General features: G+C 39.2%; 1 long non-coding RNA gene across 1 annotated transcript; it reads right to left on the bottom strand.

Moving 5' to 3' along the window:
* Positions 1 to 16180: 16180 nt before the first annotated feature.
* On the bottom strand, positions 16181 to 26032 carry LOC118498848. The gene is made up of 2 exons (XR_004901332.1): positions 23835 to 26032; positions 16181 to 19121 (listed from the first exon to the last, which is right to left on the bottom strand). It is a non-coding gene; the product is annotated as an uncharacterized LOC118498848 (long non-coding RNA).
* Positions 26033 to 27420: the final 1388 nt, after the last annotated feature.

Raw genomic sequence — 27420 nt, 5'->3', positions numbered from 1 at the left:
GATAATCTGAAAATTATATGAATCCATAGTAAAGTTTCCATTGTATTTCTCAGGTATAAAATCTTCCAATTTTACAGTTATTTTTTAATTGATTGTGTTTTATTTTGATATATTCTTGATGTGTTTTATAATATTCCTAGTTGGATTTTAGAAGTCTGAGTTACTAAGTCCTAAGATACTCTCTATCTGAATTTATCCAGTCTTCCAAAAAATGACTGTGTTTGTTAAACCTATTATTAAACTAGAGATACCACATAAGTTGTGACATGAGGTACCTTTGGAGCACCATGAGGACCCTGGTCAGCATGACCACAGTTGGGACATGAGGATTTATACACTGTATAAGCTTGGTAAAACAATGAAGGCCATGAGATGTTAAGCTCTTAAGGGGATGTTGCTTACTGTAAAATATAAAGAATTTTTAACTCAGTAAACAAAACAAAATAAATTTAAAACCTTGAAAGATCAGGAGATGTGATAGATAGATAGACAGACAGACAGATATAGATATACAAAATATATAGGCTCTGGCATTCTAGAAATTCAGGAATACTTATTCATATGTTTATATATAGTTTAATTATATGTTTTTATTGAGGAGGAGGATGTTGCAGATGATGTACAGCATTTCAAAGACTGAGCTATTTGCTTTTTATTTTATCTCAACTAGAACAGGCCTGTCTCTTTCCTAGCTGCCAAGAAAACACTAGCAGTAAAAAGCTTCCACTGTTTTAAGAATTTGAATTATCAGCTGATAATATGCCAAGGTTCTCAAAAGGAAAGCTAATGGAAACAATCAAACCGAACTATCCATCACATAGCAATTACATAGTCACACAAAGGCTATATAATTTCTAGAACAAAGCAATTTGATTGCAAATCCTTAGAGTGATGCAGTTTAAAAACAAAAGGAAATACAAAATATTTGAACTTTATTCTAGTAAGATTATTGCTTATATTAATGTTGTATTTTTATCTTAGAACTATGGTATTGTTAGTAAATACATAATTATATTAGTTGTGTTAGGAATGTAGAATCCTGTTATATGCAGTAGTATAGTATAAAATAAATGAGGTGATAGCTTATTTTATTTTTTTATTTAAGTGATATATGTGTTGTTCCAGGCAAAATCTTGAAAGCATATCCATGTTTTGTTCTTTGATAACCACATGAGTTGTGACATGAGGTATTGCCTGGGTACCTTTGGGGCAAAACTAAGCACTTTGAGGACCCTGGGTCAGCATGCCCCCAGTTAGGAGATGTGGATTTATATACTGTATCAACTTGGTGACACAATGCAGGTCATGCGATGGTAAGCTCTTAAGGGGATGTTATATGCTGTAAAGTATAATTGAAAACCTTGGTATTCTTTACAAATACCATTGTAACAGGACCCAGATAAAGTGAAAATTATATGAATCCATAGTAAAGTTTCCACTGAACTTCTCAGCTCTAAAATATTTTGTTTATTCTATTACAGTTGTCCCATTTTTTCCCTTTTGCCCCCTCCACCCACCCACCCCTCTCTCTCACAGTCACTCCTCCGTGAACAGTCCCTTTCCCCTTCCTCCTACCATTCTCCCTGTCCCTCCTCCCCTCCTACAGCTATCAGTCTGTTCCATGTTTCCACATCTCTGGTTCTATTTTTCTTGTTAGTTTATTTTGTTCATTAGACATTTTAAAATGAAAAATTAAACTAGGAACACTCTACTGATAAAATGGGTTTAGAAATTTCCCATAGAAAATATGCCCATGAGGCAAGATTACCTCATATTTTTACAAAGTTTAAAAAACAAAACAAAAGAAACAAAATTTTTTAGCTCTGAATGTCACTCTTAAAATGTGCCCTAGCACCGAGGTCTATGGCCTCCAGTGGTATTTTCCCAGACGTCTCAGAAAAATGGCTGATGCCATGTCTGGGGCAGGAAGGTGCAAGGCAGATGAAGATGATCTTACTGGCCAAAAAAGCAAGAAAGCTTTCTAAGTTTATGGGGTCATGTCAAAGTCACACCAGAGCCAATCAAAATGACTCTATTACTATGGAGAGCCTGACTAATGCAACACCACTACAAGGATGTCTAGACAAACTCCCTGGAGACACAAGAGGACCTCAGGACTGTGTTATGAATTTGAAAAGGTGTTACTCTAAAAGAGGCCATAGGATTCATTCATTTTTACCTCACATACAATTGTAGTTTGCTGCTGCCTAACATGAGGTTACTTCTAACCCACTTCTCAGCACCTTCACCTACTCCAAATGTCTCTTGCTGTGAACAAGGACAGTGCTTGGAAAGGTAGAGGCAAGACTAAAAAGTGTAGAGGTATAAATGTGTGGATTTTTATATGCAAAGAGGAGACATATGACAAAATCAGTCCCTCTACAATCAACAGAAATTTATAGTATATGCTGTAAATTTTAAATCTTTGTTTTTTTAAGTCTTTAAACTACTTTCTGGAACCAACTTCATGAGTCATTCAATGTCACATTGTTCTATGCTTTTCCAAAATAATGCCATGACTCCTGCTCTTCTCAGTGTATACCTGAATTTCCTTTCCAAATATTTACTTGGGTCACCTTTAATCTCCTAGGAATCAATGTGTCTGACCTCTGACTGAAACATGCTTCCCTTTGCCTCCTGCATGTATAAAAATACAAAAAAGATAGAAACTGTTGTTCCAAAAGCCTGAACTCTAATTATTTACTGTATCTACAACACATCCTCGAATAAGACCTAGTACCTCATTAATGAAGTGTGTGACGACAGGCAGTAGGTATTTAAGATTCAAGAACAGGTTTTATGGTATCTCTTTGCTAATAAGTGATGGTTTTCTTGGTGGAATTTGGCCCAAGATTTACTTTCATTGTAACACAACCCTGGTGGGGTGGTAAGAGACAGGCATGGCCTAACCAATCTGAAATTTACTGAAAGGACCTAACAGCTGCTGAACAACTCTGGTCATAGCACAAGGCTATTTCACTACATTACACATAAATGTTTTTATTGACTAGATCAGCATGAATCAATAATCAGAAGTCAGACTATATTTTGTACAATCAAGTTAGAGCGATTTTTAACTCCCTTTGTATGCATTTAAAAAGTAAACAGAATAGATTTTGGCACTTTATCAATGAATATTTTTAAACTCATCATACAGTGATTTTAATTATGTAGTCCAACTTTTAAAATGTATAGATGCCCCTGAAAAAAACAAAAAACTATCTGCCTGCTGCTCAGTAAGTGCATCACCTTTTACCAAGGGCGGTGAAGGTGATATTAACCTGTATCACTCCTTTTCTTCAGAGTATTGTGGTAAAGATCAAATAAGAAATGCATGTGTCAGTGCTTCACAAAGTTCAAAACAAACGAATAAGGCGGCAGCACTCAGGCTTTATCGTTCTACTAAAGTGCACGTGGCAGATGACCTTCTCATACACTCTCCACTTGTGTGGGATACTTACATAGGTACAAAAACTCACATACCTCTGGCTATGTTTCAGGCACTATTCTAAATAATTTATAAATAGTAACTCATGAAATGAGGTTGGTATGAAGTAAGTGTCCTTATAACTCCTGTTTTACAGATCAGGAAACTGAGGCACAGAAAGGGCATGGAACTTGCACAGGGCCAAACAGGTAGCTGAGTTTCAGAATTAAAATATAAACCTGGCTCCATAACTACCACAGGAAGCTGTGTCCAATGAAAATGCAGTGAGTCACTCAGCTGTTTCCGTTGATTGCTTGCTTTTGATTTTTAGTAGTAACACAAGCAAAATCACAAGTAATTAAAAGCAGTTATTTGAAGACTCTTTCATCATAATTTTGCAGGAAAAAATATGTTTTTTGAAAATTAAACCTTTTCTTTAATCTTAACTTTTTAAACCAACTCCCCTTTCCCCACCTACAAGTAAGAGTGAAAAGGCAATCCCTTGGGAGGCAATGGCATGAGGGTAGAGAGGAAGGTTCTGGAGGTAGACTTCAGAACAACTCAGCACTGAAATTCTTTTTTTTAAAGATTTTATTTATTTATTTTTAGAGAGGGAAAGGAGGGAGGGAAAGAGAGAGAGAAACAGCAATGTGCAGTTGCTGGGGGCCGTGGCCTGCAACCCAGGCATGTGCCCTGACTGGGAATCAAACCTACGATGCTTTGGTTCGCAGCCCGCGCTCAATCCACTGAGCTACGCCAGCCAGGGCTGAAATTCTTGAAGAAACATAATTGTTGATCCTAAGTATTTAAGGTCAAATAAAAAATTTTTGTGATTTTCCTCATTAAGACCTGCTGCTGAGTCACTTCCCCCAGATCCAGGACCCTCAAACCCCTCTTTTATCCTCCCAGATAGAAGAAAAATAGGAGACGGGCAGAAAGCAGAGTGATGCTTCTCAGATGAACACACACAGTCCTGTGGCATCATTCTTCCTTTCCAATCCACAAGTAATAACTCCCTATTCATAACAATAATGAGATTCTTCTTCCCAAACAGAAGTTCCAGCAATGGCCGCTGGGTTAGTTATCTAGTGAAGTCCAGTAGCGATGGAGTCGCCACTGGCAGAGATTTCATTTTGCCTATATTTCAGCATGGTGGTGTTTCAGAAATGATGTGTCAACAACCTTGTATCCTGAAAAGAAACAAAGAACTTTAAATACCACAGCAAGAAGAATCATTTCAAAGTTAGTGTTCTACAGCAAACACTACTGCTGGTAAATGCCTACTATGTGTCAGGCCCAGCGTTCATCATGGGAGACCAAGATAATTCATGGAACACACCCTGAAACAGGTCCCACAGCACAGGTGGGAAGTCACAGGTGGGAATAACAGCAGCCCGTTGTGACTCATGGTCTGACAGGTGAATTAAATACTGTGGAAACACCGCAGGTGAACAGCACCATGATCCAGAAATCACTGATGAGATGACCTTTAGTTTTGCCTTGAAGGGCAGCAGAATTTTAATAGGTGAAGAAGGAAGGCAGAATGTGCCGATACTTCAAGAAGGAAGAACAGCAGGAGAAAGGGCAGAGAGGAATGAAAGGCAGTGATTTGTTTGTGGGACTGTGGATACTTCTTAGTGGCCAGAGAACAGTGCTCCTTGGAGACTGCCATGGGCAATGGGTCCAGAGAGGAGTGTGGGGAGGACTGGTGAAGACCCTTGCAGGGCATCTTAAGGAGTTTATATTTTATCTGAGAGACGAATAGGATGTGTTTTTTTTTTTTTTTTCAGTTTAAAAGCAAGACAAATAACTCTTTTTAAAAATTATAATTTTGCTTGCTTGTTTTGTTGATTAGGTTCCATTTAAAGGTGAGATCATATGGTATTTGTCCCTCGCTGCCTGGCTTATTTCAGTTAGCATAATGCTGTCCAGTTCCATCCACGCTGTCACAAAATATAACCAGAGACATTGAAATTAAGAACAAACTGACAGTAACCAGAGGAGAGGTGGGAGGGGATGGTGGGGGGCGAGGTGGGGAAGGGTTTTCAGGAACAACTATAAATGACACATGGACAAAATGGACAAGATTCCAAGATGGTATGGAATCAGGGGAGGGAGGTGAGGATGGCTGAGGTGGGCGGGAGTGGTGGGGGGAAAATGTAGACAACTGTACTTGAACAACAATAAAATCATTTCTTTTTAAAAATTGTAATTTTGAAAGATCACTCTGGTTGCCAAATGTAGAGGTTAGAATAAAGGAAGAAGTGGGAAGTGGGAAGGTCTACCAGGAAAGTGTTGTAATCATACTAAGGGAAGATAGTAAGGAAGCAGCCCGCATGATGAAGAAGATGAATTGGTTAGCGCTTCATGAGGCAGAATCAATGAGAGCTAGTGGATGTTTGTTTAGTTGAGATGAGAGAAAGGATGACAAAGGTTCATAGTTTGGGTCACTGATACCACTAGCTAGGCTAGGAAGTATAGAAAGAGATCACCTTACCCACAAAGAAAAAAACTAAAAACACACCTGGTACTCAAGAAAGAAAGGACAATAGGGAGTAACTGAATCGAAGTGTTTGAGTGCAAAGCACAGAGGCTGGAGTGGGCAGCAGAATCAAAAGTGGAGAGACACCCAGAGCAAAACCAGTAGGAAGAAGCTACACATCTGCAGAAGTCATGAGATGGCATCAACAGCTATGTTTCCAAGAGGAGGATAGTGATGAAGCATCAATTAATGGAAGGAAGAACAATGGAAGCAGGGACTGTGGTGAGAAGGTCAGCATCACGTGGAGCCTCTCTGGAGTGCAGAGCTGGCTCTGAGGGGCACAGCTTCCGGAGCAGCACAGGGTCTCCCGGGGTGCCGGAGGTCAAGTGCAGACCACCGCTGTGCCCACCTGACCAGATGGCTGGGCCAAGGATTGCGCAGAGCCTTCTATTCCTCCATTCTTCCCCAGGTGGCTTGGCAAGGAGCCCCTATCACCTGATCCAGCAGGAGCCCTTCCGTTTTCCTTGGAAAACAAAAACAAACAAACCCATAGACTGAGAAAGGCTTAAACTCATGTTAATCAAAATATGTGGGTCTGATTTCAATATTTTAAATAAATTCAAGCAAAAATGTAAATAGATACTAAAAACTCTGACATTTATGAGACGCTTGGAAATTTGAACACTGAATTTTGATGGCAAGAGGAATATTGTTAATTATACTTATTTGTGATGATGCTTTGTGGTTATTCTTTTCAAAAAGAATTCTTATCTTTTAGAAACATATATGGCATCTAGGATTTGTTTCAAAAAAACTAACAGGAGGGAAAAGTGGGTGAGGGCGCAGATGAAACACTGTTGGCCCTGAGACCACTGCTAAAGCTGGGGTAGAGATTTATAGTGTTCTGGATCCATTTACACACACGTGGAATTTTTCATAAAAACTTTTAAGAAATCAATAAAGACCCTGAGCATCTGTCCTTCCTTATACTTGATATTATAAAACATAAGAGAATTTTGCCTTTCTCCAAATTGTGTTTATGTTTGTGTGTAAATGAAAATATGGTTAGAAAAAAGGGAAAAAATATTACTAGTGACTATATGTAGAGGGTATGTGTTTTAGGCTGAACGTGTCCTCCCAAAACTCACATGTTGAAGCTTAATCTCCAATGTGATGTGTTTTGGGATGGGGGCTTTCTGAGGTGATTAAATCATGAGAGTGGATATGTATGATGTTACACAAATATCTATTATTCCTGAGATAATAGCTAAACTTATGGTGCTTAAATTACATCGCAAAAACTGGTTATTTCTCTAAACTGAAACACATACAGTATTGTTGAGAATTACTAAGCCAATGAGAACTTTGCTCTAGGGACTCACATTTTCAGCCCTGGCTCTTTCTTATTCCCAGATTTCACCTTGAACATGTTGTTCCAACTGTTTTCAAATGTATACTTTTTTTGTCATGATTTACTCTAAACTACCACATTCTCAAAAGTCCAATTCTAAGTTTTCTGCCCAAATAAAATATCTTTTCCACTACTTTATACTTCAAGTATCAAGTTGATTCTTTTAGCAAGTTGCAATTCCAGAGATCTATAACTTTACAAACATTTATCAACCATCTACCATGCTAAGGTACTATGCGGAGTAGTACAGAAAATAGGTTGACCAACTTATGTCAAATTATATATATATGTGTATATATATATATATATATATATATATATATATATAAAGAGAGACAGACAGAGTCAGAGTTTGAACTGTGTTCAGGTGCATGTATACACAAATTTTTAATAAATATGTTAGAAATTTCTTGTACATTTGTGACAATTTCAGAAAATTCACAGATGGACTGTGTAGCCTAGAAATATCAAAAAATTAAGAAAAAGTTAGTTATGTAATGAATGCATAAAATATATGTACATATTGTCTCTTAAGATTTCTTAATAACATTTTCTTTTCTCTAGCTTTCTCTATTGTAAGATATAGTATATAACACATTTAACATGCAAAATGCAGGTTAATCAGCTCTTTGTGTTATCAGTAAGGCTTCTGATCAATAGTAGTAGATTTTGGGGCAGTCAAAAGCTATATGCAAATTTTCGACTGTGAGAAGCATTGGCGCCCCTGACCCAGCATTGCTCAAGGCTCAGCCGTATATAATCTTTTGTGAACCATGTATCTATACCTATACAAGGAGAGACCCCCTGCTAAACTGGAATTATCTTCTGGAGGTTGAGCCCCTTATAGTACAGGCTTCTCCTGCTCAGTGAGTGTTCCAGGATCCCTCAGTGTATCCGTGTACCAGATGGTGTTGTTGTGAGAGGCTACATTCTGCTTCAGTGAAATTTTTTTATGACTGAATAGGTATGCTCATTACAAGTGCACCTTCCCACACTGCTCTGAGTGTTCAGTAGTTTTTAACCAAAAATGGCATGACCCCACACCCCACCCTCTCTATTCACCTGATCTTGCCCCAAGCGACTTTTTTTTTGGTTTGTTTTCCTGGATGAAAAAAGTCCTCAAAAAGAAACATTTTGACAATGTGGAACAGGTGAAACAAAAAATAGCAGAAGCACGAGAAGGCATCAAAATCGAGTTCAAAAACTGTTTTGAATGGTGAAGAAAAACGCCTCAATAGGTGTATTGCATCAATGGAGAGTACACTGAAAGTGACTGAAGGTGTACACTGAAAGTGTCTAAACATATAAGAATAAACACAATTTTTAATAAACAAATTCCTTTTTGAGGGGTCCCCTCTCATTTGAATATATAAATTTGTGAGAATTAAGACAGAAACATAAGTGACTATAAGTAGAAGACATAAAACCTGATACAACACAGGTTAAAACACCATGGGTAGACGAAAGAGGGGCAGATTACTTCTAATGAGCTGTGCTTGAAGTCTTCATGGAGTTGGTGACATTTAAGCTTGGTCTTCAAAAGTGGGTGGCATATAGTGAGTAGAAATGCCCCAAAAGGGCATCTTTTTCTATTGCCTATGAAAAACACACCTGTGTTTTCCTTTACTGACACACAATACGCAACACCAGATGTGTGCATTTTTACACATCAAGTGATTCTCTGGAACACCAGCGGGGTGCTTTATAATTCAATTCCATTCTGACAATATCTACCTGGAGTTAGTATTGTTACAGGGGGCTCTGGAGAGATTGCTGGGGGAAGGGAGGGACCCTGAGGTGGTGCGTGACAGCCCAGGCCCGGGAGTGAGGGAGGAGACACAGGAAACAAAGCCACCGCGCAGCACGTGGTATGTTTCCATACACCAGGGTAAAGGGTAAGCAAAACTAGCGTGTGACACAGCAGAAGGAAGATTGCATGGATTTTGCACCAGGCTGGTGAAATGTGTGGGCAGAGAAAAGGACCCTCCTACTTGCTTCGGGAGTGTATGGAACTTTGGGGCCAAAGATTTAAATTGAGTGTGGTCAGAGTCTTGGCCCTCTTACCTTTTGCTTTCTCCTTGCTTACTGTCAGGGGCAGAAGTGTTCGCGAGTCAAATCCTGCGTGCTGGGTTGCGTCCCAGAGACGCTTGCTCTGGCAATGGCCCAGGGGACGCTGCGGCTCTGTGCCACATAGATGGTCCAGACTGCATCCTTTTTCTCGCTCTGAAATCAGTGCACAGACATGTGGGCTAGAAAGCTGACTGGTCCTGGCAGGGAGTGAGCAGTCCGGTGCTGGGAGCCCTGCAAAGGGAGCTACCCCACATGCCAGCTGCAGTGGTCTAGCAGCAGCCCGGCCGATGCCTAAGAGAGGGAAGCTGCGGCACCGAGGTGACGGCAGTGCCAGCCCCACAAGCACTCACTCAAGGCAGGGAGCCTGAAGCCAGAGAGTCATTTGCAACAGCCTCGGCCCCAGTGGACAGATAAGAATGGAGTAGGGTTTCTAGACACTGTCTCTGGTTGTGGGGATAGCTGGGTTCTTTCTGTGTTTTATGTACGAGATTCATCTGGAGTTGGGGAATCCCCTGGTCTGCCAAATTGAGCAATACTTTAATAAAGTTCTTCCTCTTTCCCACCAACTTTTGTTTTATGCTTGTGTTTAGCAGCAGGTGGCCAAAGTTCCGCTCTGCTTGGTAACAGTACCAGATCCCATGAGCTAAGGGCTCAAGCCCACAAGACTGCCCCCACTTCAGACACCAGTCACAAGGCCCAGGTTATTACCTGTACCTCTGCCACTGTCTAAAGATCAAGGTTCCCACAGAGTGTCCTTGGGTTAGATAATGTGTTAGAATGGTTCACAGAACTCAGAAAAAACCCTTACTAACATTTATTGGTTTATTATGAAGAATGTATTCAGGGACATGAATGAGCAGCCAGATGAAGAGATGTGAAAGGCAAGTTTGCACGGGTTCCCAGTGCAGGAACTTCTCTGTCCCTGCTGGGTTGCAATGTGCCGTCCTCATCGTCCTGAACGATGGCATGTTCACAAACCCCAAAACTCTTCAGACCCCGTACTATTGGAATTTTTATGGAGGCTTCATCAAATAGGCATAAATGATAAGTCATCCAACCTCCACCCTCTCTTCCCTTTGAAGAGGATGGAGTGGGGCTGGAAGTTCCAAGCTCCTAATGATGGTCTTGGACTTTCTGGTCACCAGCCCCCATCTGAGGCTACCATAAGCCTACCATGAGTCACCTCATTAGGACAAAAGACTCTTCAGCCACTGAGGAAATCCCAAGGGGTTAAGGAGCTCTGTGTCAGGAACCAAGGTTAAAGATCAAATATTAGAATATTAAAAGATGCTCCTAGTACTCTTTTCTCTTCAGAAATTACAAATTTTAACAGCTTTATGCCAGGAACCAAAGGTGTATATATATAAGCACAGATATCAAGGGAAAGGACAGAAAGAAGCAATCCAGTAGCATACAACATACAAAAATCATAAGTGAGAGATAGCCCAGTGCAATAAATTAGGATCAAATCATGGGTGGCCTTGGATGCCACATTGAGTCTCAGAGCTGTTTTAAAAAAATACAGCCAAAAACTAAATTTTACTCAGATGCAGTTTCATTGGTATCAAAATGATCTCTAAACGTAATTGCCTAGTTAGTGATTGTAATCAATACTACCGAAAATTTTACTCAAATGGGCCTCTCAGAATTCTTGAAACCCAATGATCTGCCTAGATTAACTTATTTTTCCACAGAGAATGTGATTGTGGATAAAACTCTTGGAAAGGTCTATGTATTTAGAAAGCAGGTAAAGTGGAAGGAAAAAAAAACATAGACTAATTAAAAGAATATCCCTCAAATTCCCTAAGTTTTTGCTTAAAGGTCATGCCATTTCTCTCTTCTCCATCACATGCACCTCTCCATATGTCCTCTGCATGCTCTTCTCTTACCTCCCAGTCCCCATTCTTGCCTCTGCACTGGGGTAGCTGTAGTCATTTGAGCATAGAAGGCCTGGCCTGACCGAGCAGCTCTATTCTGACATGCTTCAATAACTGTGCCTTTGTCTGTAAGAATATATGGGAAATATTCTATTCTCAGGACACTATGTTCATGCTACTAACACCCTGACGAGTATTAGATTAGTAGAATCTCATTTGCCCGCACCCGAAGGATAGAACGGAAAGCACCATACACAGTCCCATCTTGACTTGGGCTGAAGGAACGCACTAGGGCTGCTCTGTCTGCGTTCATGCGCTCAGCCCGCAGACCCAATGTGGGGCAAAACAGGAAAGCCCAAAGTGAGAACTTTATGATCAACTGGTTTCTAGAAGAAGCAATTTTATTAAGCAGCCTTAGGCAGCAGTATTGTGTATAAAACAATGGGAAGTTTTAAAATAAACCAAATGTCAGGCATAAAATGCATTTTTCTTACTTTACTCTGAAAGAATGCACCAGGGAGAAATTCAGTAAATAAAACCTGTTGAAAATATGAGCATTCCTCCAGGCTTATTTCCAGTGGGATGCTAATACAGGCTTGCAGTAATACCTCGATTAATGAGGAGAATGTGCACCAATGACACACTTATTTATCAGATATTTTAAAGCAAAACAGAAAAAAGTACAAAAGAGTGAGGTGTTTGCTTCAGAATGTCATGTAGGAGGGTAAAAATATGACATGTAATATAAAAATCTGACAAAATAATAAAGCAAATAGCATCAGATCTGCTGGAAAACATAAAACAGGCCTCCTAAGATTTAGTGTAGAAGTAAATAAGGAGAAGTCATGCTAAAGGGTATTAGGGAAGAAACCTAATATTCAACCTGCAGTCAAGACGGATAGGTCTGAGGAAGGTTCACCAGCTGACCTGTTGAACGGCAGAGCAGCACCAGTTTCGGTAATGCAGGAGACTGGGTGAATGCAGTTTCACCCAGGTCCAGCCACCCCTGTAGCTGCTATTGGTGGCCCAGAGGAGTGGAGGGAGGGAGAGAGACTGGAAGAAGTATTATGGGGGGGGGGATCCCAAACCAGAACTGAAGTATCATTCCTCCTCTCCAATTTCCAATAGGAGGAACTCTTGTTTTCACACCCTTAGAGACCTCATCACGACTTGAATTTCTGACATACTAGCTTCCTGAGGCCTGGTATTCTTTTAAGAGGAAACCAATCTTCCCCTTCACTTTGAACAAACAACTATAACACTTAAGTTCATAAGTGCTATTTAGGGTAAGATATTCATTAAATACAAGAGTCAAAGCATATCCCAGCTGGGGACAGCAGGTGACAAATGACGGAAACAGCTGAGAAGTGGTTAAGTGGGGGTTACTGTAGGGGACGTGCCCTGTCCACAGGGCTCAGACATCACCCAACTCAACTGTGGGTGGCTGAGAGGAGGGCTAGATGGTTATAAATATTGCAAAAGTATCTTGTATTTCAAAAAAGATGCTGATCCTTATTTTTATGTAAAATGCTCATATTTTAAAACTTCTGGTAGCTAATTCATTAAAGCAATACACTGTGAGGATAAACAAAGAGGTTTGCAGACCAAAGTCAGGACATGGATTGCCATTTTGTAACTTGTGCATCACGAAGTATTCAGTCAAGTAGGCAAGCTGGCAGAAGGGAGAGTTACTGGAGTCTTTGTCTTGGCAAAGTTGAAAGTAAAGGGAACAGAAGGCAGTGGTTTGAGGGGTTGAGGCAAAAGGTGGTAAGAAATATTTTGAAACCCTCACGATCTTGCTCATTGCAGCCCTGTCTGACCATATTTAGATTGGGCAGGTGGCAGCTGCGTACTGCCATTTGTTAAGCTCAACCACATACAAGCTTTACTTCCCAGTTTTAATACTGCCAGTTTCATCATAAAAGAGATTAGTTTCCAGAGTTTTCACTAATCAAGTACCACACTATGTTTCATCTGTGAGGAGAATTTCTCCAGGGCGCGGCAGACTGAGTGTGGTTTGGAATTCTGCAGCCCAGAAACCAACAAGGCTCTGAGAATACTGGCACTTTGGAGGAATTAAATAGTAATCTGCAATGCAGCAACGCTTTACTACAGAGCTTTTGGACTGAAGCCTGCTGCATGCAGATCGCCAGTCTGAAATGTTAACACAGCGATGTGATGTAAGTCACCAGAAGACACTGTAGACATTTCTTACACTGTTCTTAGATGACAAAATATATAAATCACTTAACTGGTACACAGTTAAAGAAATCGCTTTAAGCAAGTTAATTCAAGATTTGCTATCATGCTGATGAATAATTCTTGAGATAGTAACAGCTTAAATTATATAGCAAGAATGACTCACAATGATACACACTCCAAAGTACACACATGGTAAAAGGAACATATACAATATATGTCTATAAGTAGGTGTACGGGTTATCTATAGTGTGTTTGTGGAGAAAATGTTCTCTTAAAGAAACCAGAAACAGTCATGTAGTTTCAGTATGAATTTTTAAAAGCTGCTTACATGCTTTTTGCACTGTTGTAAATTTATTTTTTATATAAATAAATATTATCTCATTACCAACCGTTTCCATTAGGATCTAGCAGACCATGAAATAGGCTTTGCAAGATCAAGCAAAGCACTTAGGCGCCAAAAAAAAAAAAACATTGTTTTGGCTTCTTGCTTAAGAACTCATGGAGAAATAAAATTTTACACAACAGTTTGGAGAAAATGCACTATATAATCCTTTTCGGTCAAAGGCATTTCTAAAAAAAAAAAAAGCAGATTGCTTGTGAGAAAAATAAATGTTTCTATTTTTATGTACCTCTTTATCTCCTTTCTAATATTTCTAACTTTTGCATTTTTTAATAATTCATATTTGAAAGAGTACACTTTTTCTCGCCTTGACTGAGATAGCTCAGCTGGTTAGGCATCATCCCACAAAGCAAAAGGTCACTGGTGTGCTTCCTGGTCAAGGCACATGCCTAGGTCTCAGATTCAGTCCCCGGCCAGGTGGTGGAGGAGAGGCAACCGACTGATGTATCTCCCATACATGGATGTCTGTCTCCCTCTCTTTCTCCCTCCCATCCCCTCTTTCTAAAAGTAAATAAATAAATAAAATGGAATCATCTCCAAAATATATTTTTAAAAAGAGTATATTTTCTTTAATGTGAAAATAATCCAAGAAGATCCTGAGATTTCAATCTACTAAATTAAACTCATCAATCCACAAATCCACCAATCTCCCCTTACTTGTCTTAAGCATGTAATTTCCAAGGATAATGTCACTAAAAATATTATGAAATTCAAAATCAAGTCAGTGGCCACATCCTAGATTTCGTCCTGAAATGTGGCTAAAATATCAATGAATGTAGTTGCATATTCCATTAATTAGACAAATGATGCCCAATGACAACTACAGAAATACACTCAGTCGACCATGGTTATAGGCATTCATTTAAATTGTATTTAAGTTGTATAAATTTTAGCAGCTTTCATAAAGTGCATGTGCTCCAGAGTTCAATATTTAAGTACAGTACTCTTCCAAAGAAACATGACTTACTTTTTTCCCCCAGAATTTAAAGTGAATGGGAAATGGAGTAACACATACTTTTGCAGCACAAGTCTATTGCCAGGTTTAGGAACTGGCAGAAATCCAGAAACCAATGCAAGAGCCTGGCACGGCAGGAATGGGCGTTTGATTGGCAGAAGGCGTGCCTGCAGAGGCTCAGCAAAGCACACAAAAGCCTCAGAAAAGAGGCAGCGTGAGGGCCCCTGGATGCTCACACAGCAAAGCCATCAGAGTTCTGCAGCATGAATGAAACGTGGCGATATTTTTATTTAGCGGAACACAAAGTTTTAAAAGAACCAAACTTATACTTGAGGAAAATTTAATTTATGAAATCATTTGGTCTGATGGAGTTTTTGTATTACGCATTATAGGAAGGTGATTTTGGGTGGCCATATGCCAAAATAGAGGATTGTTTTTATATCACCAAAGGATTTCTAAAATTACATATTTTTAAGTATGAACTTATATAGAAAAGTCTATTTTCAAAAAAGTAATCAGTCTTAAAATTCAACTACCCAGTGGTGCAAAGGTCTCACACAAAGGCATGGTGCTGGGAATGTGCCCAGGACATAGCAGAAAGCAACCTGGTTAGAGCAGAGAGTGTATTCTTAAACATTTCAAAGATAATTTTTGTGAGTAATATTAAACCAGCGACAAAAGATCCTGAATGATAGTCAAATTCGACTGGATTCAAACTTTAAGCAGTATAGTCACTGAGTTCTCAAGACAAAGAAGGCCCAGTGAAAGCAATGGTTTAGGTAGATTAATCTGGCAGAAGTGCATAGCGTGCTTTAAATTGGAGAGAAGTAAATCTGGGAAAACAGTGACATGTCTATAACAATGAGTCAGTTGAGGGCCATAGCTGTGGGACTAGGAAGGAGGGACATTGTAAAGAAAGAGTAAACAGGCCCCCACCGCTACCAAATAAGAGAGAAGGTGAAAAGGGAATACTCAGTGCCCACTCATGACGTATCCCATAGCGACTGGGAGAAAGGTCTGCCACCAGCTGAAGTGAGGGGTGGGAGGTGGAAGGAAGATCCATTTGGGAGGGAAGCTTGATTTGAGATATCTGAGTCTGAGCTAATAGTAGGGCATGTTATGTGAAAATGTTCTGTTGACATTTGCAAAGAGGAACCTGGAACTAGAGTGTTCAGTGAATTATGACAATGAAATAATAAGAAAAGTTTCACGAGCAGCTGGTTTGTAGAATTCAGTGCCTCATCTGTAGAGCTTACTGTGTAGGTCAGCAGCTAAAGTGGTCACTGAAAGGAAGGTGAAAATGATCTTCATTCATTCATTTATTCACTCAAAAATACATATTTTTAAGATCACAAATGACATATTGCATTTATTCTACATTAGTTACATTCTAATTCCACTCCCATTAAGAAAGTTTATAAGTAAAATTCAAAGTATGTGAAGGCTATTCAGAGTGTCTAGGGAATGTGCACTGTTTTCCATTATGTTGAAAATTAATTATATACTGAAAACTATAGACAGGTTGTTTTCATATCATGGAAAATAGTGTAATTCTATCTTTGTAATTTGATAACACATTTTATATCTTCACAATGTGATAACATATCCCATCCTTTTAAAAAAATATCTGTTTGAAAGCCTAGTCTTAAAATGCTGTTATATGTAGTTTCCACGTTGCCTCAAACCCACTGATAAAGAATTCCCTGCCATCACTTTGCTATAACTGTCAGCATTACTTAGCTCCCATTTTCTGTGATATGATTAAGTCACATTAAATCTATTCCACTTCTCTTACATGATTATTCACGGCATTTCTGTTATGTCTCTAACCCAGATGGGTATGAGGTCACATAACAATTCACAAGACTGTCAAAAGAAAAGTGAATCAAAAGGACATTAGTATAACAGTTTAATCCTTCAAAAATGAATGGTGGGAGCTTCCGACAGGCGAATCAGCTGCCTTTTCAGAATTATTTTCCTTGTGTATTAAATTCCTGGTTTTCTTTATCCTGGGCTGTGATCTTCAAGCTCTCATAATATCTTTGTTGAAATTTTCATGCACAACATTAATAAAAGCCAACATATCAGAAATAACCATTTGTAACAGTTCATTAGTTGGCTGATATTAACTAGAATGCTTTCAGCAGCAAACAAAAACTGACATAAGCCCGCTCAGGTGAGCATAGGCATTGGCTCACATACCTAGAATTCCAGAGCAAGCCATAGCATTGGTTTGGAAGAAGCCACTCACTCCAGTCCTATTTCTCTATAATTCCTGCCACTGAGTCCTCTACTGTGAATTACCCTCACCCTTAGATTAGCTTCTGCATGGTAGAAAAAGAGCTGTGTTAGTTCTGAGCTCTAGTCTGCACCTCCATGATGACCAGAGAAAGAGAGAATATTCCTGTCAAGTGGGTCTTTCTTAAGAGCAAGGGAATTTCTTTTCCTGAAGCACTTAGCAAACCTTCCTCAGGTCTCATTGGCACAAACTGAGCCACATCACAGGCCGATTTGTGAAGCCATCACTGACAAAGGAAAGGATCATCTTACAGCAGTGACACGGATCCCCAGAACTGAAGGCCATGGGGTGGAAGGGGCAAAGGGCATATTAACAAAAAGAGGGTGGGAGGACTGTTAGGAAGGAAAATAGAAGGGATGGTCTTTGTGGCAGACTAGCAAGTTCTAGCACTGGGTATTGTTTTTGTTTTTTAAGTGGGGATTTTTGGTATGGTGTAAAGGAAAACATGGAAAAGCCATTTGACAGGTTTTATGGTGACCCACTCCTCGCAAATGCCTTAATTTCTCTCTGTGTATTTCTCAGTACACTCGCCCTGTCCTTGCTCTCCATTGATGCACCTCAGTGTAAGCTTAATTTCTCAATAAGACTAGTGACTAGGATCCAATATACTAAAAATACTTCCTTGCAATGTTTTTCATGTATGTATTTTTCTTTCTTCTACTTTTGGAAATAGTAGTCAAGTTCCTAATATTTGAAGGGAAATCTCATCAAGAAATACTTTCTGTGTGTAAGTAATTCCAGTTCTCGATCATTTCCAATACTTTTTCAAGTATCCATTTTTTTTAGAAATAGCATCAGTTTATCTAAGGAGATCTCACATCATCACTGCTGGAGAAAAAAGTGAAATGTTAAAACACAATGTACATGAGACTGGTCAGACTTAATCTTTTCTCCATCTGCTGCATCCTGCCTCTGAAAGGGTGCAGGTTTGTCTGTGGTCTTTGAGGGCCTCCTTGTTCTGCCTCTGATGTAAAGACTCACTGGGTCCCCAGCCCAAAGCAAATTACAAATAACAGCTACTGTAATGTTCATTGAGCATGTAAGAGGTTATCTCAGCTACTTCTTATGTCCATCCTGAACAATTATTCACCTAATTTGTTCCTGAGAAAAATGGGACCCAGAGAAGTTGAATTTCACAGTTATTAGTGGAAGGGTCAAGATTGAAATTCTCTCTCTGTGATTCAAGGGCCGTGTTATTTCCAGTATATCAAAGGGTTTCTCAATTCTGAATACCCATCAGCAATTTTTGTTCATTAATCAATGTCTCTTTTTTTTTTTGGTTCGGGGGAGAAATTCTAGATACACCGTAAAACTGAGCAGAAACGAAATGGAAAGTTCCAAGTTCCCAAACACCTTTTCCTCCCGACACGTGTGTAGCCTCCCATCTGTCACTATCCCCACCGGAGTGGTGTGGTTTTTACACCTGATTCACTCTTGGCATTTTACATTCTATGGGTTTTCACATATGTGTACAACAAGTATCCATCATTGTAGTAGCACACAGAATAATTCTGCTTTCCTAAAAATCCTCTGTGCTCTGCCTATTTGTTCCTGCCACGCTCACAATCCTGGTCATTTTACTGCCTCCATAGTTTGCCTTCCCCATAACAGCATATAGTTGGAATCATGTAGTTATGTGGCCCCTTCAGACTGGCTTCTTTCACCTAGTAATATGCAGTTAAGTTTCCTTCATGTGTTTTCATGGCTTGATAACTTGCTTATTTTCAGTGTTGAATAACATTACATTGCCTGTAGGTACCACGGTTTATCCATTCACTTGCTGAGGGCCATCTTATTTGCTTCCAAGTTTTGGTAACTATGAATAAAGCTGCTGTAAACATCCCTGTGCAAGTTTTTATCAGGCATAAGTTTTCAGCACCACCCTCAATGTCCAGTTACTTCCGGCCCCAACAATCCCCTAGAGCCACAACCACTGCCACGAAGATGTGCTCCAGGCTCGTCCTCCAGGTGGAGCTTCTCAGGGGCATGAAGAGTTCCCTGAATAAAAAGAGAAATGTTTTAGAAACATAGATTGGTAGTTAGTATTTTATAAGAGTGTTAGATAAAAGTTATACACATTTTTAACATGGACTGCTTAACACAGACTCTTGAGACATTGCAAAAATGCAATTTGAAGAATATTATGAAGATTAGTTTTCACTGTTCAATTAATCAAAAGTGAAGATCCCAAAGCCAAATGGAAGTGACAAAGTGGGACAACTTTCCATAAATTACATATTCACATATAATCCACCTATTTTAGAGGGAACGTTGTTAGAGAAGGCTGGATAAGCAAACACAAGAACCGTATCCTCAGAGACCCAGGTCCTGAGCTCCCCAGGGGAGGGTGAAGGGCATGACGTCTGCAGCTCTGGAGAGTGATGTAATTAATTCCAAATCGTGAATTCTGCTGAGGGCTTAGAGTCCGATATGGGCTTAAACAATCATTTTAAAATAAGTATACTTAAAATAAATCCCATTTTAAGAACAGTTTTAGGAATTTAATTCAAATCTGATGAATTCTGTTCAATATAAATATATTATTATAGCATTCATGCTATTTTACATTACTTTTATTATAAGATAAGGATAAGAAAGCCCATAGGAAAAGAAGTATTTCATGAAGCCCTTACAACTGGTCATTTCAAAGTCACTGTGGACAGTGTACAAGGGAGATCCCAGTGTGAGGGGTGAGCCTGAGAGAACAGACAGAGAAGAGGGGTCTCACCTCTACATAATGACGTAAAGTACAAGCTGGACGATGACAGAAGCAGCCTGGAAAATGAAAATGGCTTTCTTTCTCCTTAATTTCATTACTTAATTTCCCTCAGAATAGAGTGTACACAATACATTCATAAATGTAGGAAGAGGAATCTGTGGTGGACCACAAGTCACCAAAGTTAGACTCATTTGTTTAGTCTGAGACTGCTGAAACCTGACCGTTAGAGAGGGATGTTTCCTGGTTGTGCAAAAAGAAGTTTATTCTTAGAGTAAAACCATTTAGGAAATGACCATTCCAGAAAAAAAGTTTTCTGGATATATATATATATATATATATATATATATATATATACATACAGAAGAACTTGCAGTACATTTAATGCAGTGTTATCAAAACCCTACCTGTTGAGTGAAATGTGAAGGTCTAGTGAGAAAGTTAATGCTTACAACTGACCGACTTCTCTCCAAACTTTGCTCCAACTTCCTTCTCAGAGAAACTCTTCCTGTTTAAATGAAAATATATCTTATATTTTCCTCAGAAAGGTAGCCCAAAAGGAAGAGAAAATGAAAGAACCCTGTATAATTATATCACCTTGTTTGACTTCCATTGGTAAATTTTATGGGAAAAACATAAAGTCCTAACACCAATATTCATGCATAACTGCAGCGTCCTACCTTTTCATAGTACCTAAATCAAGTCTTTCAACTGTGTAGATATGATTTAAAATAAATTCTTGTTTCGTTAACCCCCTCCAAAACTCTTTATTAAAAACCCAGTGCTTTAGCTGCAGCCGCTTCTTCCTGTCTTAAAGACCCCATTCATATTCCCTGTAATCTGGCAGATAATCAATAGCTGTGAAACAATATCTGTAAGAGATGTCTGAGCCCATCCTCACAGATCATAGAGGTGTCTGATGTAGCCAAGGCCTCTTTACAGTCTGAGCACATAATACCTTATCCTACTGAGACTGGACCCCAAACCAGACGATAAGTCATGGTTTTCCAATATCACCGAAGCTTGGGTATAATAAATAAGCACTTTAAGGCCTCCTGATACCAGGAAGGGCAGATCCTGGAAGGGCAGATCCTGCCTCTGATAGCACTAGAAAAATCTCCACTCTGCCCCAGAATGTCAAGACACCATAAAATCTCCTAGCTCCTTACACCACGTACAACTGATACTTCCAATTCTACAGTAGAAATCTATATTCCTAGTCATGTGTACATCAAATGTTCATTGTGCACCTGTTGCATCAAGGCATGGTGCTAGGTAACAGAGACACAAAGGAGAACAAATCAGAAAAGGCCTCTGAGGTCACAAAGACTGGAGAAAAGTGAGAACAGATAATAAGTAAACAAAAAAGATAACTTCATAATAACTGTTTTAAAGGAGATAAAACAGGGTAATCGGTACTTTGAATGTATATGGGGGTTACTTCAAATAGAGGGGTTGGGAAGGCCACTCTGAGTAGGTGACATGGGCGAGATGGAATGCAAGGAGCCCAGGTAAGAGCCTTTTCCCAATCAAAAGGGCAGGAAGGGCAAGGCAAGGCTCCGTCAGACCCTAGCCCAGCTCCTAGGCCTTCTCTGGAGCCTCTGCCTCCCAGACACCAGGTCTCATGAACGCCGACTCTCTGACCTGCTCACACCTGTTCTACCCACACACTCCTCCCAAGTTGAGTGCAAGCCCTAAGGATTCGCAGCTGTGTCAGAAGAGTCACCACCCCAGGTGCAACCTTCTGCTGATGATCAACACTCCAAGAGCCACATTAGCTTTATCCTACTGGTTGATGTACAAATAGTCTTTGGGTGTCTTCCCAGTCAGGAGTAAGACCTGTGCTCAAATCACACTTACAGGAAGACGCTGAGGCAAGAAATGCGGAGAAACTGATGTTTACCGGTACCTTGGAATTTGTTCCTTTGGCCACATTCATGTTGGTGGAGTATGAGACTCTTTTAATAAAGACTTTCTTTTGTTGTTTAAATAAACTAGTGTGAGTTACTCTCTGTCACTTACAATCAAAGAATATGAACCTTAATAATCTATCTACATTTCCCAGTACCCATCGTGCAAGTATTTCTACCTAATTCCAGTTCTGAGCCATGCACCCAGTGATTTAATATAATGATGAGGGACCACAATTGGTCAGCTGTCCTATGCATTTTCTTCCTGAAGAATGACTAGACAGTCTGTCATTTCTTAAATGATAGTGCCTTACACTGTTTCCAAATATAATACTGGAAGCCTCTAGCTCTCGAGTCGCCCAGATGCTCTTTATGTCATGCCTTCCATCTGACGGTTGTGCCCTTTGATAGTAACGTATTCATTTTCCTGCTTCTCTCATGTTTATGTTAATGTTTTTCTTAATGTTTGTTCACTTTGACATTGGTCTTTTCTTTCCTTCAAGTGTTTTAAAAAACTTTCTTATCATATTTGCTTCGATATCATCGAACATTTCTCAGTGGGTGCTATCGGAGCAAAATACCCATGCTCTGTTGTTTGATCAGCAATAAGGTGTGAAAGAAAAGTTACATTTTCCTTCCCACTTGTGAATTTAGTACAGTGTATTTGGTAGGTATTACAGGTGACATCAATTTTAACCTCAAGTACGAGTATATAATGAAAGCCTGTCAGGAACAGATGCTGAACTTTACAGGAAAAGAGGCACTGAAATCTATGCCACAGAAAATAACTGAGAATCTGTGCCTGGCAAGAATAAGGTTTCCCAAGAACACAAGTCCTGTTTTCATAACAGCCATCATCATTCCTACTCATAAGGAATGATTTCACTAGAAGAAAAGTAGTTAAGAAAGAACTAATTATTGTGAAGATTCAGACTTTAAAGTCACTTTCTGTCCTAATAAGAACAAATGATTCTTAGTTACCATTCTAAGACTGAAGTAATCCATCTATATTTGATTTAATTACTCCAATAAGTATTTTTAATTAAAAAATAAACAAATCACACTTATGCAAGTGATATCTAAGAAAAACTCTAATTTCAAGTGTATAAAAAAGACATCGGAGATGTGATATGTTCACACTTCGGTGCTCGAAGCCCATAAAGTGTGTGCAAAGGAATAATCTAGTAAATTGGCAATCCCATTTATTTATATATATATATATTTAATAGGTATTTATGATATACATAAAATATCTATTAAATCATTAGACCAGTCGATTAGTCATTTGCCCCATTCTCTTAAACACCCCTTTATGCACTTGGCTGACACCTTGGCAGCCATTTCTTCAAGTGGCAACAAAAAATAAACAATTCAAATATTTAGTACACAGAGGATAAAAAGTGCCACGGACAAAAATAAATCAAGGGACAGGCATGGTCATATTTAATCGGCACATCTTTTCTACAGAAGAACATTCATGTCCTAGTTCAAATGTGAATATCATTTTGTTTTACAAATATTTTAGAGAAACCTGATCAGCATCTATAAGTTTAGGATCTAATAGAATGCATAGCTAGAGACTTAGAAAAACGTGAAGGGAAATGCAATTCTATGATGCTTTAAAAACAGTGCCTATGAATAAAGACGTTTTACCAATTTCTAGAGACTAGCACTTATGTAACGCAAAGATCAACCTCCACATTCATCTCCATCAACGGCACACCCCATCCCAACCAACGGCGCACGGCACACACAAGTATCTCTAAAAGCAAACAAATTTCATTTAAATACTATAATCATTCACCGAAAAGTACGGAAAAAACAGTCTGAGAACCTTACCCTTAGTCTTACTTTCTGCACTAACACATTTCTTACACGAAGTCTGCTGCGACCCACTGCAGCTTACAGAACAGTTCTACTAACCCTGCAGCGAGCTTTAATGACAGGCCGCCTTGCCTCACACTACAGTTGTGTGTTCACTTCTTATGCTGACAGACGTCCAGGTCCTTAAAGAAATAAACGTTTATCGAAAGAGTATTTTAAGGTATTTAACAACTTCTCAGTGACACGTTCAATGTGACTTACCCAATAATACAGTATTTGTTATTTTAGAACAGAGCAGTTATTCAAGTTGCACCATGGTCTAAGATGAAAACATTCAGGTCGACATTGTGGTAGCTTTCAAGCAAAGAACATCCATTCTGAAACCCAGAAAGCTAAGTTCAACCTTACGGATAGGGTGTTTTCTTAAGTTATCCTTCAGGCTTGACCCAGCCTCACAGATGAGAGATTATTCATGTGGACTCAGCCCTGGAGTGGCAGCAAAGGAGCTAAAGGTGGGTACAGATGGAATTTAAATCTGGAACATTGTAAGAGAGAAGATTAGAAAGAGTTATTTTAAGGGCATGAAGTCCATATGGAGATCACATTGGAGGTTTTGGTGAGGGCTGCCTCCTTGCATCCTGCAGAGTAAAGCACATAATTGGAATTTTTTCTCAATAAAGATCAGAGAACTGTCCTAAACATTCTGTCTTTCAGCCAGTTGCAGTACTGGCCAGGCACGGACATTTATTTACAAAGCAGTTGTTCAAATGAAAAAGGGGAAAACCCACCATTTTCCCAAACTTTTAACTTAAACTATTGGACTAGGTCAACTATGAAGCCCGTACTAATGTCCTTTTAAATGGCAAAAATAAACTTGCTTTCCCAAAGATTTCAAATGTAAACAGACAGAACAAAATTAATGAAAGTGTCCAACTTTTTCAGATTAGGGTTTCCTCTTTTTTATGAATGATTTTTCTACAGTCTTTTGTTTGAAAACAGGTTGAAAATGGTTCTGGAATTTCCTCTTGTCTGGTTGAAGACAGGGGGCAAGTGGATGAAGGATGAGTTCCTGTGGCTACAACTCTTCTTTCTCTGGTAGCTCATACACGAAACTCTAAGCACACTCATCCACAAATAGAAATGCTCTCCAGAGAAAGGGCAACCTCTCAAAACACGTAACGTGCATGGACACATATTTTGTTCAGCCCAAGTCCTGGTACAAACTAACTTCTTACTGTCAAAAATAAAATGGTGCAAGACGAGTATTGAGGATCACATCACAGATATAAATATATACATTTATAAGCATCAAGTAGTCAGAAACTTGACAAGAGGAAACAAATATAACACACAGAAAAAATCTTGCCAAAAAAATGTGAATGAAGTTGAAAGATCTGCAGACCCATAAAATCTTTTGACAGTAGCACTAAATATAACCCGAGGCAGCATGTAAACTCAAAAGTTAATCTCATCTGATGGGTCATTTTCTAAGATGTGACTTGAGAGTGTTTTAAAAGGAAACGCAAAACAGATATATGAACATTACTTTGAATGGTTGTCAAAACTCAGATTTAGAATCTGTATTAAAACCATACATGAAAGGTAAATAAAAAACTCATGGCTTGAATACACAGGCTTTTTTTTTTAAATCACTCTTTTTATCCCTGTAAAATACACTAAAATGGCAGTGAGTAAATGCTTTTTAATTAAAATAGTGCTAGTTTGGTAAAAACACTTATGGAGAAAAAAATTCTGGAAGTTTTAAGTGGGATCCAAACTACTGAATTGTTTTCTTAATGGGTTTCTTCATCCATAGGTAGCACACAAATAAGTTTTTTTCTTGAGGGACCCAATTACCTAGATATGTTTTTCACAACCTGACTGGCTTGTCAGAACAACAAAAGCATTGCTAAAGCTCTAGAGAGCTTAACAATTTCCTCCATGATTGCCCAGATTCATCTAGATTTTAGAGATGGTAACAGCATGCTTATAATTGAGAATTAGTTTTATGATTTCAGTTAAGACTGAACAAATTTTTCTCAAAATTGAACTTGAACTTGAGAAAAGTGTGCATCAGGAGAAGAAAAACAGAATCAAGTGAGAAGTTTTAAAGTGGTTCTATACCTTTTAATTTAGATTTTTGTTGTGGTTACCATTAAAAATGAGTTAAATCTACTTTTTTAGTTTTTAGCATTGCCTCATGCATTTACTTTGTTTAATACTCATTTTTAATATTCACCACTCCACCATCATAAGTATAAAAATCATATCCATTTTAAATAAATGTTAAGAAAATAAAATTGGTAAGAGAACCCCAAATATTGGTGATATAGACATACATTATGAAAGATTCCTAATTGGAGGGAGGTGGCCTGAGAATTAGAATATGCAGTGCAAAAAGACCCAAACTGGGCCCTGGACAGTGTGGCTCAGTTGCTTGGAGCATCATCCTGTACACTGAAAGGCAGCCATTTCATAACTCAGTCAGGGCACATACCTACGTTTCAGGTTTGATCCCCAGTCGGGGTATTACAGGAGGCAATGGATTGATGTCTCTCTCTCTCCTTCTCTCTCTCTTCACTGCCTTCCCTCCTCTTTTCCTTTCCTTTCTCTCTAAAAGCAATGAAAAAATGTCCTCCCACAAGGATTAAAAAAAAAAGAAAAAGGAGACCCAAAGTGGGTCAGGAGACCAGTTTCCATGCAAAGTGTTGCCACCAACCTACCTCCACCACAGTCTTGTAGTGATACTAATCACTCCCGGTCTAATTTGTCATGTATTAAAAGAAGAAACCAGATTCAATGTATGATTTTTAAGCTGTGTTTTTCAGAGTAATAGGGTTCTGAGGGAGTGCCTCCTTTGGGGCCACTGTGAGGCGAGTCCAGGCGATGGCTAAGGAAGCCAGCGTGGGAATTCACAAGGGATTTTGTTAGCAAATAGTTTTCCTCTCTAATTTCAAAAATTAATGGACTACACTGCTCACATTACTTTTGTTCCTAAATCTAAAAAGAGAGAATTAGTTATGGGTTTTTAAAGGTCTCTGATGTAATCCGTTGAGGTTATATTCCATGATCTCTACTAAAGAGTAACACACCCACTTCTTTCTAGGGCTGTCTGGTCCTGTGTTTATGTGTGTCGACACTCCAGGAACTGCCTGCAGGTCGGCGTTCCTTCACACAGGGCATCATTCCTGGGGTAGAGCACATGCCCTGAGGGCCTGCAGGCGGGCGTCCCCAGGACTGCAGAGCAGGCCTCCCAGAGCAGCTCGGTGTGACCTCTGTCCTAGCCGAGGGGACCCGCAGACCAGGTCCCAGCTGACAAGGCTGATACTGGAGATAAAGAGCCAAAACATTATGAGCAGTTACCATAACAAAACACAAAACACTCTACACACAAATCGAGGTGAGAGAAAGAAAAGATGGGAATAAACAAGAAACGTAGAAAGCTTTCAATTTTAAAACTGAATCCAGAAATTTCAAATAAGGCACCAGGGAAGTCATGGAGACTGAGGAAATGCTGTGCGTTGGAAGGTCTCCCTTGCAATTTATTTACACAAACTGAACCTCTCGCTGTCCCTCGATGTTCTGAAGATCCAGCCAGCATCAGGAATCTTTGTGGAAATTATCTATGTTAGAGAAACATGAAATAAATAGCTTGACTTCATGGTATTCGTTTATGGAAACAGCAGTGCTGTTTATCATGTGACCTCCAGTGATAAGTTAGCTGCTCTGATACTGTTACGGAAAAGACGACTCAGACGGCCTTGGGGTTTGCGAAGTGGGGTTTATTCATGTGTGCAGACCCAGAGGAGATAAATTCCAAATTCTGAGCACCAAGCTTAAGCTGGAG

This window comes from Phyllostomus discolor, chromosome 2 (assembly GCF_004126475.2).
Source record: "Phyllostomus discolor isolate MPI-MPIP mPhyDis1 chromosome 2, mPhyDis1.pri.v3, whole genome shotgun sequence".
Taxonomy (NCBI): Eukaryota; Metazoa; Chordata; class Mammalia; order Chiroptera; family Phyllostomidae; genus Phyllostomus; species Phyllostomus discolor.
This window is presented reverse-complemented; position numbering and strand designations above follow the sequence as displayed.